This window comes from Triturus cristatus, chromosome 5_2 (genome assembly GCF_964204655.1).
Source record: "Triturus cristatus chromosome 5_2, aTriCri1.1, whole genome shotgun sequence".
NCBI lineage: Eukaryota > Metazoa > Chordata > Amphibia > Caudata > Salamandridae > Triturus > Triturus cristatus.
Genome location: NC_140588.1, coordinates 32657466 through 32671391, shown reverse-complemented (window position 1 = coordinate 32671391; position 13926 = coordinate 32657466). Strand labels below are relative to the sequence as shown.

Sequence of the window (13926 nt, the reverse complement as noted above, 5' to 3'; positions counted from 1 at the left end):
TCATGCTAGAGAACTCTCTAAGCAATTGAAAGTTAAAAAATATCCGACACATTTGGTCAGACAAGCCTGCAAAAGGGCGTCCAACAACAACAGAGACGCTCTGCTTGCACTTCCCACACCGAAAACACCACTTACCAGATTAACTTTTGTTAACACCTTTAGCACACTATAGAATAGTGTGCAAAAAACAGTTTGTAAACACTGGCACATTTTGAATGTGGGTAATGAGAAGATTCCTCTCCCCCTGTTTTCTTTCAGAAGAGGGACCAGCCTCAGGGACAATCTTATACACACAAGACCCAAGGCCAAACTAGGCATGAGAACATCAACACTATGGGATTTGCCACCTATACAAGGCCACTATCCCTGCGGCTCGTGTTCGGTATGCCCTCAGACGCAACCCACAAAATCGGTAGATATTGGCTCTGCTAAACCCTGGATTTTACGTAGACACACTAACTGTAATTCAGAGAAAGTCATCTATCTGATTACATGTCCTTGTTTACTTAAATACGTGGGGATGACTACGCGAAAAATTAAAGTGCGTATCAGTGAACACAAGAGCACCATTAGGCGCAATAAACAAGCCACCAGATTAACCAACCATTTCTTAATATACAACCATAAACCAGAAGATCTCAGATGGCTCATTTTGGAACAACCATTCATTCCACCACATATCACTGACGTAACCAAGTTCTTTTTAATTAAAGAACAAAAATGGGTATTCAAACTCAATAGCGACAGCCAAGGGTTAAATGATGATATCCCGTGGACTTTGCTATGACAGAATACTACTATACAATCATATAATCCACTCTACATCATGATTGTACATACAGTAACATATTCTCTACTGGTAATATTCACCTAGATTGAGATTATATGTCGAGTGATATTTTGGTCGTATCCACATATCAAGTAAGGGAATGTGTAGTCATCCTTGACCCCTTACTGTTAATATGTTATGCTTTGGGGCTCTATTACTTAGTAAATCCGTACTGCAAGCTGCAATTTAGAAGATGGTGCGAATATAGAGTTCAAACACCAGCTGTTACACTACAAGACGGGCCGGTGTCTCTCTTGTAACAGTGAAGCCTGTGGCTATGAAATAACTATAAATTCTGGTGCAATTAGTTTATGTACGATACTATGGCATGATACCATGTAGTACGTTCTGTGTTCGACGCACCATGTGTTTTTGTAGTATTGTCTATCCCTACGGCTGAGTACATACTACAAATCCCAGAGACTGTAGTCGTCTGATGCGATGACGGCATGATGTCATCTACATGCGTCCCGTGATCGACGCTCAGCGCACACCCAATGCGACAAACTTCATGTTCCCTTATTTTATTTTATTTTATTTAAACAGTGAGCTCCACGCACGCAGGTTACCTCCCCTTCGAGCTCAGCATCAGAGAGGGGTACCAACGGAGAGGTGAGAGCAGGGTTACTGTTATTGCTTTTTCCTACTTCTGAAATCAAGAGACTGGCCTTAATTTTAAGTTCATGTTTGTGGATTTCGAGTTATTTACTCTACCCGAGTATATCTAAACATGTACGCTAGTTGTATCATACCTAGTAATTACCTGGGCACCTTGTTCTTCCTCTGATGTGACCCTAAAGAGATAACGTTTACAGCTGATTTGGAACTATTACTCGTTCGGTTTTAAAACTTGCAATATGCGACATTCACTAATCTCGCAATAACATCACGAGATACAATTAAAATGCCAGTTCGCAATTAGCATCTTTGGAATCAGATGGCTTCCTGTGATCCTCTCGGCCATGGTTTTAATCGCACGCGTCGTGTATTAAGTAGCTTACACATATTCAACCACCTTAGAGGTTTTGTAATGTTAAACCCTCTTATTATATTGCAGAGCGGTGCCTCCATAACCTGAGCAGTTGCCAGGTGAGGCGAGGCGCATACCCACTACAAATCGGGTAAGTGCCTAGAATTTTTCAATTAACCCATTCTGACAGACTTGGAGGTGTCAAGATACATTGAGAGTATTTGCATACTAGATATTTATTTACATGCACTGTTTTGACCTAACAAAGTCACTATACTATTGGTTATGCTTTGTTTTTGAGTTTTGTTCTGCTTTCATTTTTTTAGGTAAATCAAGTATAATTGTTCTCTACGGATCCACTTGGCCCAATATCAGGGTTCAGGTCGTATCGCAATTGTTTTTCATTGTTACTTTGGCACAATATCACTTTTGCAGTAGCTTCCTTCTGGTCCTGACGAAAGCTTGGATAGCATTATCCGTTAGCTGAAACATGTAGACCATCCTTTCATGACAGTTATTTGTTTAAACTGTTGTAGCACTGTTTTTGTTAATTTTTGTCATCAAGGCAGCGCTTGAATAAAATACTTTTGTGCTTTGGTAGTCAATTTTAAAACAGCACTTTCTCACTAGCACTTATCACTTGCACTGCAGTCATCATCCTGAACCACTGCTTTAGCATGTCTCCTTCATAGTAAAAATAACATACTGTTATGTATATCTGGGACGTACATGAGACCAATATCTACAATATTCAAGTAGAAGACGGTTCTCTGTTAGGTTCTGGGTTCCCAGATGATGAAGCGAGCCACTTTTTGTGGATGATGGGAATCTTTTTTGTTCTGTATATGCATACATTCATATATACATATACCGACACATATCTATTAGCAGTCTGACTCAACGAAGCATCTTCTTTGTAATAGTGTGTAGGTCTTACATATTATTAGACTCATAGTTTTCTTTGTGTATTGTAATATCCACCAATGAGGCCTTTCCTTCATGCTGTTGGGTGCAGCACAGCTCCATGCTCCTCGGACTTGCCCAGTGCCCGGTGCTCAGAGCCTCAGCACTCTGCCGTCTCTGCTCAGTGGCCGACATGGGCACCAGGGGTTGAGAGCCAGAACCCGGGTCACTGTCACGCATGCGCATCGTTTTCCAGCCACATGGACATGGAAATGGCTGGTAATGAAGTCAGCCTGTGGGAGCGATGGCTGTATGACCTTGTGAAAATCAATAAAGTTTTTTGAAAAAAAAAAATGAAGTGAGACGACAGATGACGTACTCTTGCCTCACAGACCTCCTATGTATCGCCAGTACTATCAAAGAGCCTGGCTCAGCTGTCCTGACGCCTTTAGTGTGTAGCTATTTATTTTTCAGCATCGAATACGTCCTGCATTTTGCCATGCCAATATTTTTGATTTCACTAGAGGTTTATCAAACCTCAGTTGTGTTTAGTCATGGATAAGTAGGGTATTGTCACGTCCAGATTACGGCTGTAAATTGCAGCTCTGCCTACATTTATGATCTGTCGGGATTAGACCATAGAAGTTAGAAATGATGCATTACATCCAATGTATTAAATAACCGATTGATGTAAAAAAATGCAAATATCAGACTGCATCATTACCTGTATGTTTGGCAACTAAGTGTAAGCAAAGGTTGACATTGTGGAAGGTGGTTATGCCCATTTTAAGGCCAACTCTAACAGAACTGAGACAATTTTGGAATTAAAATTCTTTCATCTTTTGACTGTATTTTGTGTAGCAATGGGGATAGCTGGAAGTAGTGAGTGGAAAAACTCAGGTTGTGAAGCCGTTGGCCATTGCCCTAGTTGGAAGGAGATTTTAGGTGAAGGCAGTCCAGTCCGTGTAGTTTAGGCTGTAGCACGAGCTCATTTGCAAATTAGTTCCTATTCCTCGTCCTCTGAAATATTAGTGTTATATGATGATGCTACATCCAGCGTCACCAATCCATTTTTGGGGATTGTGTTATTGCTCGTTGGACACCTTTTCTCATGTGCATTTAGCCTTATACTTAAGATGTAATATCTGAAATCAATGGTTTAAATACACCTCTGCACACCAGCTTAGTAAATGCCTCGCTTTAAGGACTACAAATAGAGAGGAAAACAAGCAAGTCATTCAAAGCTGTACATGGATAAGAATGGCGCTTTCCACTTGAGACCATCCAGCATGAATGAGTCGTAAACTTCCTGTCCCATTTTCTTTACCCTTATTCAGATTACTCTCTCATCGGTTTTGATGCCTTTAAACATCAAGTGAACACATCTCCCATCTATTATATGTATTCTCCGTCTACCCATGAAGTGCGGACAAACCCCAAATTCTCCAACCTCGAAAAAAAAAGGCACTGTTACTGCCTGCAACGTGTCCCTTTGAGAGACAGCCAGCAGTCTCTCTCCATCGCCTTGCCTCATAGCGCTTGATCAGCTGTTCTTAGTAATGTTCTGTATTAGGACGAGCAATGCCCTTTTCTCCAGTCAGGTCACGATCAGTAATGTTTCAATGACTAAGCAAAGTGACTCAGCAAAATAAAACGGTATGATTATTTTTTTTAGTTCCATAATGTTATTATTGCAGCCAGTGCTTAATTTGTGCCGGTGCTTTCCGGTGCTTAGCACCGGCACTTATTTGATAGGGCCGGGTCTACATAATACGGCAATGTGAATGTCAGTCAGTAATGTAAATAAAATAAAATTACCTCAGACTCGGCGCGTGGCGCGCCTCACATATGTAATTAATAATGTAATTCATATTACTGACTCCAGCGACCATCGGCCCGACTCAATTTACTTATTTCAATGATGCAGATGACGCATTTCAAATTTGCCGCTGACCGCGGCCCCCGCAGGGGGCCACTCGGCGGTCGGCGCCTTAGTGGCCCCGGGGCCCCGGTCACCCCTCCCCACTCCATACTTCGGGGGGGGCGGGGGCAGGGTTCCTGATCGTGCCCCCCTCCGTGTAGGGGGCCGGAAGTGACGCGAAAGGCGCGTCACTTCCGGGCCCAGGTGTGAGGGGAAGGCTATTTAGCCTTCCCCCACCCTCACTGGCGACCTCTTTGTCGCCCACCTCGCCCTTTTACCCACCTCGGTCGGTCGTCGCTGTCTCGGGGTTTTGTGGCCGTCGACATCGCCTCGCGGGTCCCACCGTCACCATTTGCTGTCTAGGTGAGTCTTGCTTAACCCTTCTCGCCCCGGCCCCGTCCCTGGGCAGTACCAGGTCGACGGGGCCCTGCGGCCCGGATAGCCGCGGGCGGGGAGGGCGCAAGTTGGGCCACGATGGCTCAGGGCCTTTGTGTCGGATGTGCGTTGGGTGGCTAGCCTCTCCTGGGTCTTGGCCGGGGGGGGGAATTTACGCCCGTCCTTTTGTGCGGGGATTGTCGGCCGGTTGCGAATATTTGGTCGGTCTCCGGTGACCCCCCCCCCCACCCCCCCCACACTCGGCGGGGCATGTCGGCGCTTAGTTAGGGGGTATCAGCCTGCAATTACGGCGCAGCGAGGCGCGAGAGGGCTGAGCAGGCAGGACAGCTCAGGGGGCAAATGCGCATATGGTAAAGCCGTCGAGAGGTCAAAGGCGCTGGGGAAACGTTTCTGTCTCTACGGAGACGTGGGTTTTGAATATCATTGCTGCTATTTATGGTAGAACCAAGGCGCAGGGGAAACGTTTCTGTCTCTACGGAGACGTGCTTTTAAATTCTATTCTGTGGCACGCCGCGTGGCCAGTCACTCAGCTTTGTGCCAGCTGTTTTTTGGGACACCCGCGCCCGGTCATGCTTTCAATCTGGTATCGTTGAGCAGTGCCTTGCTAGTGGCACTGCATCGGGTGCGGGGTTCCGGGTTGCTAGGTATGGCCTGGGCGAGCACTTCGTCCCGCCCTTCGGCACAAGGGGGGGATGGCCCTGGATGGGGTGCTCTAATGAATAGCAATTTTAAATTATGTGTAAGCACAAAATTTTATAGTGGCAGGGTACACTTCCAGTCCAAAACCCAGGCGGTACATTACAGAGATGGCTTTGCACAATAGTGCGTAGCACAAGGCAGACAAAAGTGCTCCAGCACAGACAGGGAGAAACACACAATATCTTAGTCAAAATGGTGCTGTGCTGCTCTCTCTCTCTTTGACACTACACAGCTCATCAAATGTGGTTGTGTCCATTCTTTAGTTATCTCTAGATCTTTTATTTGTTCTTATCTATTTCTATTAGTCTCCGTCTTTCTCTATGTGCCTGGGTCTAGCCGTCTGCACCACTTCACAGTCAGTGTGGTCTTGGGCGAATTATTCATCTTCACGTGCCCCGGTCCAATTTTCACGGGGCGTACGCACAGCGCTCCATCTCCTGGCACTGTCTTCGGTGCTCGTGTACAGCACCACACGACTGCTCCTGAGGGTCATTGCTTTTGGGGAGGACGGGGGGGGCTGCGAGTCCCTCGTGGCCTCCCTCTGGGGCTAACCAGTGCTTTCTGCAGTCTCTGGCCAGGGGCAGGGCAGGGAGTCCGGAAGCAGCAATGTTTCCGATGCGCAGTGGGGGACCGTAACAGCCTGAACGAGATCGCTACGCCGCGGGAGGTTGTAGTCATAAATTATGTTCCACTGCATTCAGTGGGCACAGGGTGCGAGGTGCGTTCTCTGTTTCCCTGGATAGTTGAAGTAAAGTGTGCCTTTTAGTGAGGCCATTGTGTCGAGCCACGTTAGCAGGCTTGGGTCTGGGGACCGGGGTTCGAGTTCGGTTTCAACGCTGATCCTCCTGTGTTTCTGGGTAATCACAATCTCCCTGTGACTTTGTGCTCGCGTCTCCCCTTTTGGGAAGGGATGTGGTCCGTCGGCTGCGCTGCCACCTCTGGTGCAGGAATACAGGGGGCGAGCCGCGAGGCCGCGTCCACATGCTGTGATTCGGGACAAATCACTTAATCTCCCCGTGCTTAAATGTGTATGTAAATACGGTGCTACGGGCCCCAATACCTTCGGGTCGAGTTCAAGCTAGATAAGGAATATATCACTTATTTTCCCCGGGTAAGGTGTCCCATACACCCGGGCGACCTCGCGTGATGATTACCAAAGCAAATAATTACTAGTTGAGCATAGTGGCGCGTCTAGCACCTGTTACCCCGTCCCTGAATGATTAATGTACAGACGGTGACAATGCAGACAATTGTGTGACACGATAGGGAGCTCCAGCTCCATCTGCATACGTGGTGCTAGGGGAAGCGCTCCAAATCGGTCGCGCTGGATAGATGGTGCCATTATAGAGCCCTCTCTTTAAGGAGAGGCTGCGTGCTCTGCTGCCACTGCATAGGGCATGGCTCCCTCCCTGGTTAGGATGGCTCGGCATTACGTCTATTAGGCTTGCCAATTCCTCGCTGATTGAGCAGTTTTAGTTTGAAAACTAAAGGTGCAAAGTGTTGTGTGGTGCCAAGTTAAGGCGCTCCAAAAATTGAACATCACGGAATCTCCTTGACGGTGGTGTGGTCCGTCGGCTGCGCTACCGCCATTGGTGCGGGAATAGTTCTGCAGATAGCTCAGTTTGGTAGAGCGGGAAACACTTAATTGCAACGTCGTGGGTTTCAATTCACCGTCGTGGGTTTGATCCACGCAGTAGGCGCGAGGACTCATTGGCAGGTTTCGAGCCTCGTAGTCGCGTCCATTCCTGTGATTTTGGGCAAATCACTTATCCTCCCGTGCCTGAATCGGAAATGTACAGACGGTGCTATTTAAGGCGGGAGCTATAGCGCGGTGTAAAGGATCAATTACCGTCCGGCAGGGCGCACATTTTAGTGATCGCGGGTCCGTCGGCCTTTCGCCCGCGGGGCATACTTTGCAATGGCGGTCGCCCTCGCGAGCGAAGTAAATTAAAGGGGGTGCGGACGGCTTGAAGCCGCATACCCTGTGCCGTGGGAGCCGGTAGGAGTCTAGCGTGGGTTCACAGCCCCAATGCACCAGCACTGCAAGGCTGGGAGCTGCCTGGGTCCCCGCTGATCGCGGAAAGTGCAACCCCGGTGGCTCTCCCTGGTTAAGGTTAAGGTTATCGCCCCCCCTCCCGTCGGCTACGCTGCCGTTGAGGGCGGGGGGGGGCATGCAGTGGGCTGCGTGCGGCAGGCGCAATGGACCTGGCACGGGGATCGTTTAGTATGACACGAATCTTGTAAGCCCCGTGCTTGAATGTGTAATGTAAATAAGGTGCTCAGGTAAAGCGCTCCAACACCTTCAGGTCAGTTCGCGCTATATAATTCTGCAACATGTATTGCTGACTTCCTATATGGCAGATAAATGACACAAGTGCGTGCACTGTTCACATACGCGATTATGGGCATTAATAAAACCCCCGCACCTCAATGGAAAATCGGGTGCGGTGCTCGCGTGATCCGGTTTTGGGGATCGGGTAATATAATACGAATTTCTTAAGCACCCCCTGCGTGAGGATGTAATGTAAATACGGTGCTCATGTAAAGTGCTCCAAATGCCTTATTGTCGAGTTCGCACTATATAATATGCATCATGTAATTCCAGGCTTCCGATGAGGCAGCTACATGATACCAGTACATGCACTGTTCACATCAGGCGATTACGGGTATTACTAATCCCCCCACGCACCTCAAGGCTTAATCTGGTGCGGTGCTCGCGTGACCTGGAATGGGGATCGTGTTCTATGGTACGTATCTCTCACGCCCCCCGTACCTGTATTTGTAACGTAAAGACATTACTCATGTGAAGCGGTGCAATACCTTTGGCGTCTGGTTCGCGCAAATACAATATGCAACGTGTATGCGCTGGCTTGCTATAAGGCAGATACTTGATACAAGTGCAGGCATAGTTCGCAAGTTTTGCTCCAATACCTTCGGGTCGATTTCACGCTAGATAAATATGCAGCATGTATTGCTGGTTTCCTATAATGCAGACACATGATACAAGTGCACGTATTATTCACAAGAATTGCTTGTGCCCACATTCGCGCGCAGTAAATGAATACGGGCATTACGACACCCCCTGCACCCGAATAGGTTATTCAGTCGGTGCTTGTGCCCGGTGCTCGATTAATTTCGCGCACATTACGGTTTGAGATAATCACTAATCGACCGTGCCCGAGTACGTATGTTAATACCTATGGCTCATGTACTGCACTCCAACACCTTCGGGCGGGTCACTCTGGGACTCTGGGAAGATAATTTAATATCCACGTGCCCGATGATGCATGTATATACAGTGCTCATGAACGGCGCGCGATTACCTTCGGATAGGGTTCACGCTGGGTTGCGATGCTAGGTAAATCAATGAATATCGCCGTGCCCGAATATGTATGCGAGCTGCTGGACCTGGTATGCCTGGGTTCCCGAGGGTGGTGGACCTGGCGGCTCATGATCTCACTCCCGTGCCCGAATATGTGTGTAAATATGTTGCTCATGCACAGCGTTGCCATAACTTCGGGTCGAGTTCGCGCGTCATAAAAGTGCTACTTACAGCAAGGGGCGCGCAGTCCGATCCCGACCACACGTGACCACGTGTCGCTCGTCTCCAACCTTTTGCTGAAAGGGGGCTTGGGTCGTTTGTCATTGTTGTTTGGCCTCGACACCCACCCCCCATTCCTTACGGCCTCGCCCTCCCAGGTGCATCAGTCCTTGGGCAGGGCGGACCATGGGGAGATAGTCCTAACGTAGAACGGTCATTGCCATGTTAGTGGCAGTTACACACGGGTCGCTGCCGACAGTCTAAAAGAAGGTATGCTTAAGCCTGCAACTCGGCCCCGCCAACATGCTTATGTGGGCAGCCTTCAACGGTCACTGATATGGGGAACTCACACATATCTAACTGTAACCTAGACACCCGGGTGGGTGCCTAGTCGGGCAGGGCTACGCAACCAAGATAGAATGGTAGTTATTATCTAATGCTAAAGGAAGTCTGGTTTGAGCCACTAGATGGGTTAGATATGGGTGCAGCTCAGTGCCCCAATCGCATTGAATACGGGGACGCTCTGACTTAGCGGCAAAGAATAAGTGGTCACCACATAGCGCATCACTAGGGCTTAAATCACGGCACAAGGTTACCAGCGTGATTGTCCAAGTGGTTGCGGGTGCGCCGCTCGCGAGCGGATGGCAACCCGGGGTTTACCTCTGTCTCAAATCGACCGATAGTTCATGGTTAAGCCGATTAGCCTGCAGAACACTGAGCGGGGCACCATAACCAAGAGTTAGGCATGCAGGAGGAGTAGCTGAAGGAACCATATAGGAATAGGTCCAGATGTACTTTGGGGGGCATTCCCATGCAACCAAAGACAGATTTCGGGTTGCTTCGATGAAGACCTTCCACCCGGTTTGTGGGTGGTATAGTTGTTATATAGCAAGTGTGCGGTCGTTCAAAGTTTGGTAAAGACCACGTAGAGCCCCAGGGCGTCAGGGCTTTATTGACCGTGCAGCATTCGCAACGTTCAGAATAAGGGCCGGTATTTGCACCAAAGTTTCCGGTTGGTTCCCACAGACTTGTCTGCCCCCAAGGTTATTCTCTAGGGGTAGAACTTGAGACTAAGGGGGCATTGCCTGCTTCGGCGGCACAAATAAGCGATAGCTACACCGGGATGGAGTTACCATACAGGTCCTGCCACCACTGGGTTCCCCCCAGGCGATGGGATCAATTTAGGCGGGACCTCGAAGTCTACTTTTCCTGGGAAGCTTCCAGCGGTAGGGCATTTAGCAACAGATAAGGTACCAGCGTGCGCACTGGGTCAGCAGCACCGTGCCCGGGGAGCACGCGCGTTGCCCTAACTCGGAGGCCCACCCAGAAGGGGGCCCGAGTAGCAAAACAGGTGAATAGGCTCCAGAGGCGGGCCTCCGGCCGTCAGCTGGGTGAAATCACCATCATTTGGAGATAGGCCCAGGTAAAATAGTGCTTTTCATAATGCCTAGAGGACCATTGCGGCTGGTGGCATTCTCCACCGGAATCACTGGTCGCGTACTGCAGCTGCGGAGACTGGGATCCTGGTTACGGACACTTTTACCGTTCTCAGGGGGCGCCGCCAGCCAGCATATGGGGGCTGCTGTCCCAATAACTGGGGTGTCAGCGGGGCAAACACAAGGGGACATTATGGCAATAGAACATTGGTCACGCCCAGGGTGCACTGAATCTCTACTTCAACGGAGCAGGAATTTGGCACCGCTGGGGATGCTCTGGGTTGTGGTGGGGGGCACCCCCCGCCACCCTCCTTCTGAGGAGCATGATGGGAAGGGCGTAGCAGGACTTAGTCAATCCTCAACGCGTGAACTTTACTGTCAGCGCGCAATGTTTAAGCTGGATAGATTCCCGAAGCTGGTACGCCTAGGGGGTTACATCACTGAGGGATCTGTAGGGGCATAATTCCCATAAGGAATAGGGGATGGTGCCCATGGTCAGGCGCTGGCAGCGAGGAGCTCTCCTGTGCCCCGGGTTTAGCAATCAGAGGGGCTGGCCAAAGGTTAAGTAAACCCCTTCTCGCCTTCATAGCCTAAGAGGGCAGGCCCATAATTGTGAAGAGGGTAACCTGCCCGCATGGGGGGCGAATAGTTCTTGGCACATCTCCCCAGGCCCAATGGGTCCTTTATTTCAGCAGACCCTATTCCGATTAGGATAGCGTCTCGGGCCTTGGGGGCCTTGATGGGGCCATCTACAACACCAGGAGCTATAGCTCACTGGTAAGTCTTGGGTTCGAGTCCCGTAAACGCTGTCAAAGTGTCAGAAGTTGGCAAATTTCAAACTCTTCAACAACCTGGAGCCATAGCTCAATGGTAGGTCTTGTGCCTACGGTTGTAATGGTCTCACAGGACAAGGGTTCGAGTCCAGGAAACGCTGTCAAAGTGTCATAAGGTGGCAAAACTTCAGAATCATCTTTTGGCCTGTGGATATAAGGGATCTCACAAGGTTTGAGCCCCGCTAGCGCTGTCACACTGTCATGAAGTGGCAGAATTTCAAACTCTCCCTTCTGCTAGGACGGTTCCCTTCCAGCTAGTCGCAGGAAGCCCTAGATAGGAGAGGTGGCAGGTAAGACTATAGCGGGTTGGTGGGGGGCCCTGGCTGCGACGGTTAGCCGCCTCCAGGGCTGTGGCGGAGTTACAGGGCGATCTGGAAGCAGGCCGGTACAAAGGGTACCTCTGCGCGGCACCACGTGGTGCCTGAGCCAAAACGAGGAGCCTCCGAGAGGTCCCGGAAGCCGGTCGGCGCCCCGCTAGGCCTGTGGGCGGTTGTGGGCCTGAACAACCGGGGGTTTGCTATGCGACGCTCCGCCCCGAGAGGGGGGGTGTGAGTAGAATCTCAACGGCACGTGATCGAAAAAGAATCACTTGGGGGGCAGCACCTGCGGGTCGTTCCCGTGCTGCCCGGCTCATCAGGCGGGGCAGGTGAAGTAGATGGCCGCCTGCCCTTGGATCGCCCGTAAGATAACCCACCTATTACATATCCTGGAAATTATGTAATAAATCCTGCAGCATTTGTTACCCATCTACAACTGTTTCTTGTGTCTTCTTTGGGTAACCTAATTTGGGGGAGGGGGGTAAGCGGGGTGCCCCTGGGGGTACTATGCCGCTGACCGCGGCCCCCGCAGGGGGCCACTCGGCGGTCGGCGCCTTAGTGGCCCCGGGGCCCCGGTCACCCCTCCCCACTCCATACTTCGGGGGGGGCGGGGGCAGGGTTCCTGATCGTGCCCCCCTCCGTGTAGGGGGCCGGAAGTGACGCGAAAGGCGCGTCACTTCCGGGCCCAGGTGTGAGGGGAAGGCTATTTAGCCTTCCCCCACCCTCACTGGCGACCTCTTTGTCGCCCACCTCGCCCTTTTACCCTCCCTACCGCTTACCCGGCGTGGTGTGGTGGGGTGGGGTTTTTGGCTGAACGTTTTAATGTTTTCTTTTCGTTGCAGGCGGAGTTACAGGGCGATCTGGAAGCAGGCCGGTACAAAGGGTACCTCTGCGCGGCACCACGTGGTGCCTGAGCCAAAACGAGGAGCCTCCGAGAGGTCCCGGAAGCCGGTCGGCGCCCCGCTAGGCCTGTGGGCGGTTGTGGGCCTGAACAACCGGGGGTTTGCTATGCGACGCTCCGCCCCGAGAGGGGGGGTGTGAGTAGAATCTCAACGGCACGTGATCGAAAAAGAATCACTTGGGGGGCAGCACCTGCGGGTCGTTCCCGTGCTGCCCGGCTCATCAGGCGGGGCAGGTGAAGTAGATGGCCGCCTGCCCTTGGATCGCCCGTAAGATAACCCACCTATTACATATCCTGGAAATTATGTAATAAATCCTGCAGCATTTGTTACCCATCTACAACTGTTTCTTGTGTCTTCTTTGGGTAACCTAATTTGGGGGAGGGGGGTAAGCGGGGTGCCCCTGGGGGTACTATGCTTTAGGCGCCGCAGCGCCGTGGCGGATGGTGTTGCTGTCAATGGGTGAGCCACGGGCACAGGACACTGATTGGGCAGGGGGCTGGATTTAGTTATATGTGGGTAGGGCTGTGCTGTGCCGCAGGCAGCGTGTGCGTGTATTTTTTGGGGTATGCCACGCCCCGGCACACGTGCACGCACACGCACGTCCTCGCCATCACTAATTAGCAGTTCACAGGCAGTTGGTTAGCCCGCCGTGGAGTGCAGACAGCAGCAGTCCTGGCCGCCTATTGAATAAAAGGCAGGTAGACAGGCAGGCGGGCTGGCCAGGGCCCGGCCGACCACCACCACCACCAGTAATCGTAAGTAGCAACGCTGCTTCTTTTTTATTTTGGGCTGGAGCGTGGTGGGTGGCGTTACACTGTCTGCGACTGCGACTGAAAGTCAAGGGTGTGGTAGGCGTACGCCAGCTCCAGCTCTGTGATGAAGTCGGGCTCTCCGGGTTAACTTTAAAGGCCCTGTAGGTATATCGTTTGCTTTTTGTTGGGCAGGAGTCACTATGAAATGTACACGTAGTTAGGCCGGACCAGACCTCGCTGTATTCCTGGTTGAAAAGGTATGTACACACATGCCAACCCTCCCTATTCAGATGGGAGACTACCGATTTCAAGGCTAGTCTCCCGCCTCCCGATTCCTGCAAGCAAAAACCCGATTCCTCGGGGTTTCTGCAGACAAGGCTTGGTATTGTGTAACGTGCTAATTCTTACAGCAATAGTCAGAGTGGCG

General features: G+C 50.7%; 1 long non-coding RNA gene across 1 annotated transcript in view; it reads left to right on the top strand.

Moving 5' to 3' along the window:
• Positions 1-1290: 1290 nt before the first annotated feature.
• The window catches only part of LOC146822616 (uncharacterized), a 123819-nt gene continuing 111183 nt past the window's right edge, over positions 1291-13926 (top strand). Inside the window, exons 1-2 of the long non-coding RNA XR_014962066.1 lie at positions 1291-1441; positions 1887-1950. This is a non-coding gene — a long non-coding RNA (uncharacterized LOC146822616). The remainder of the gene's footprint in view (positions 1442-1886; positions 1951-13926) is intronic.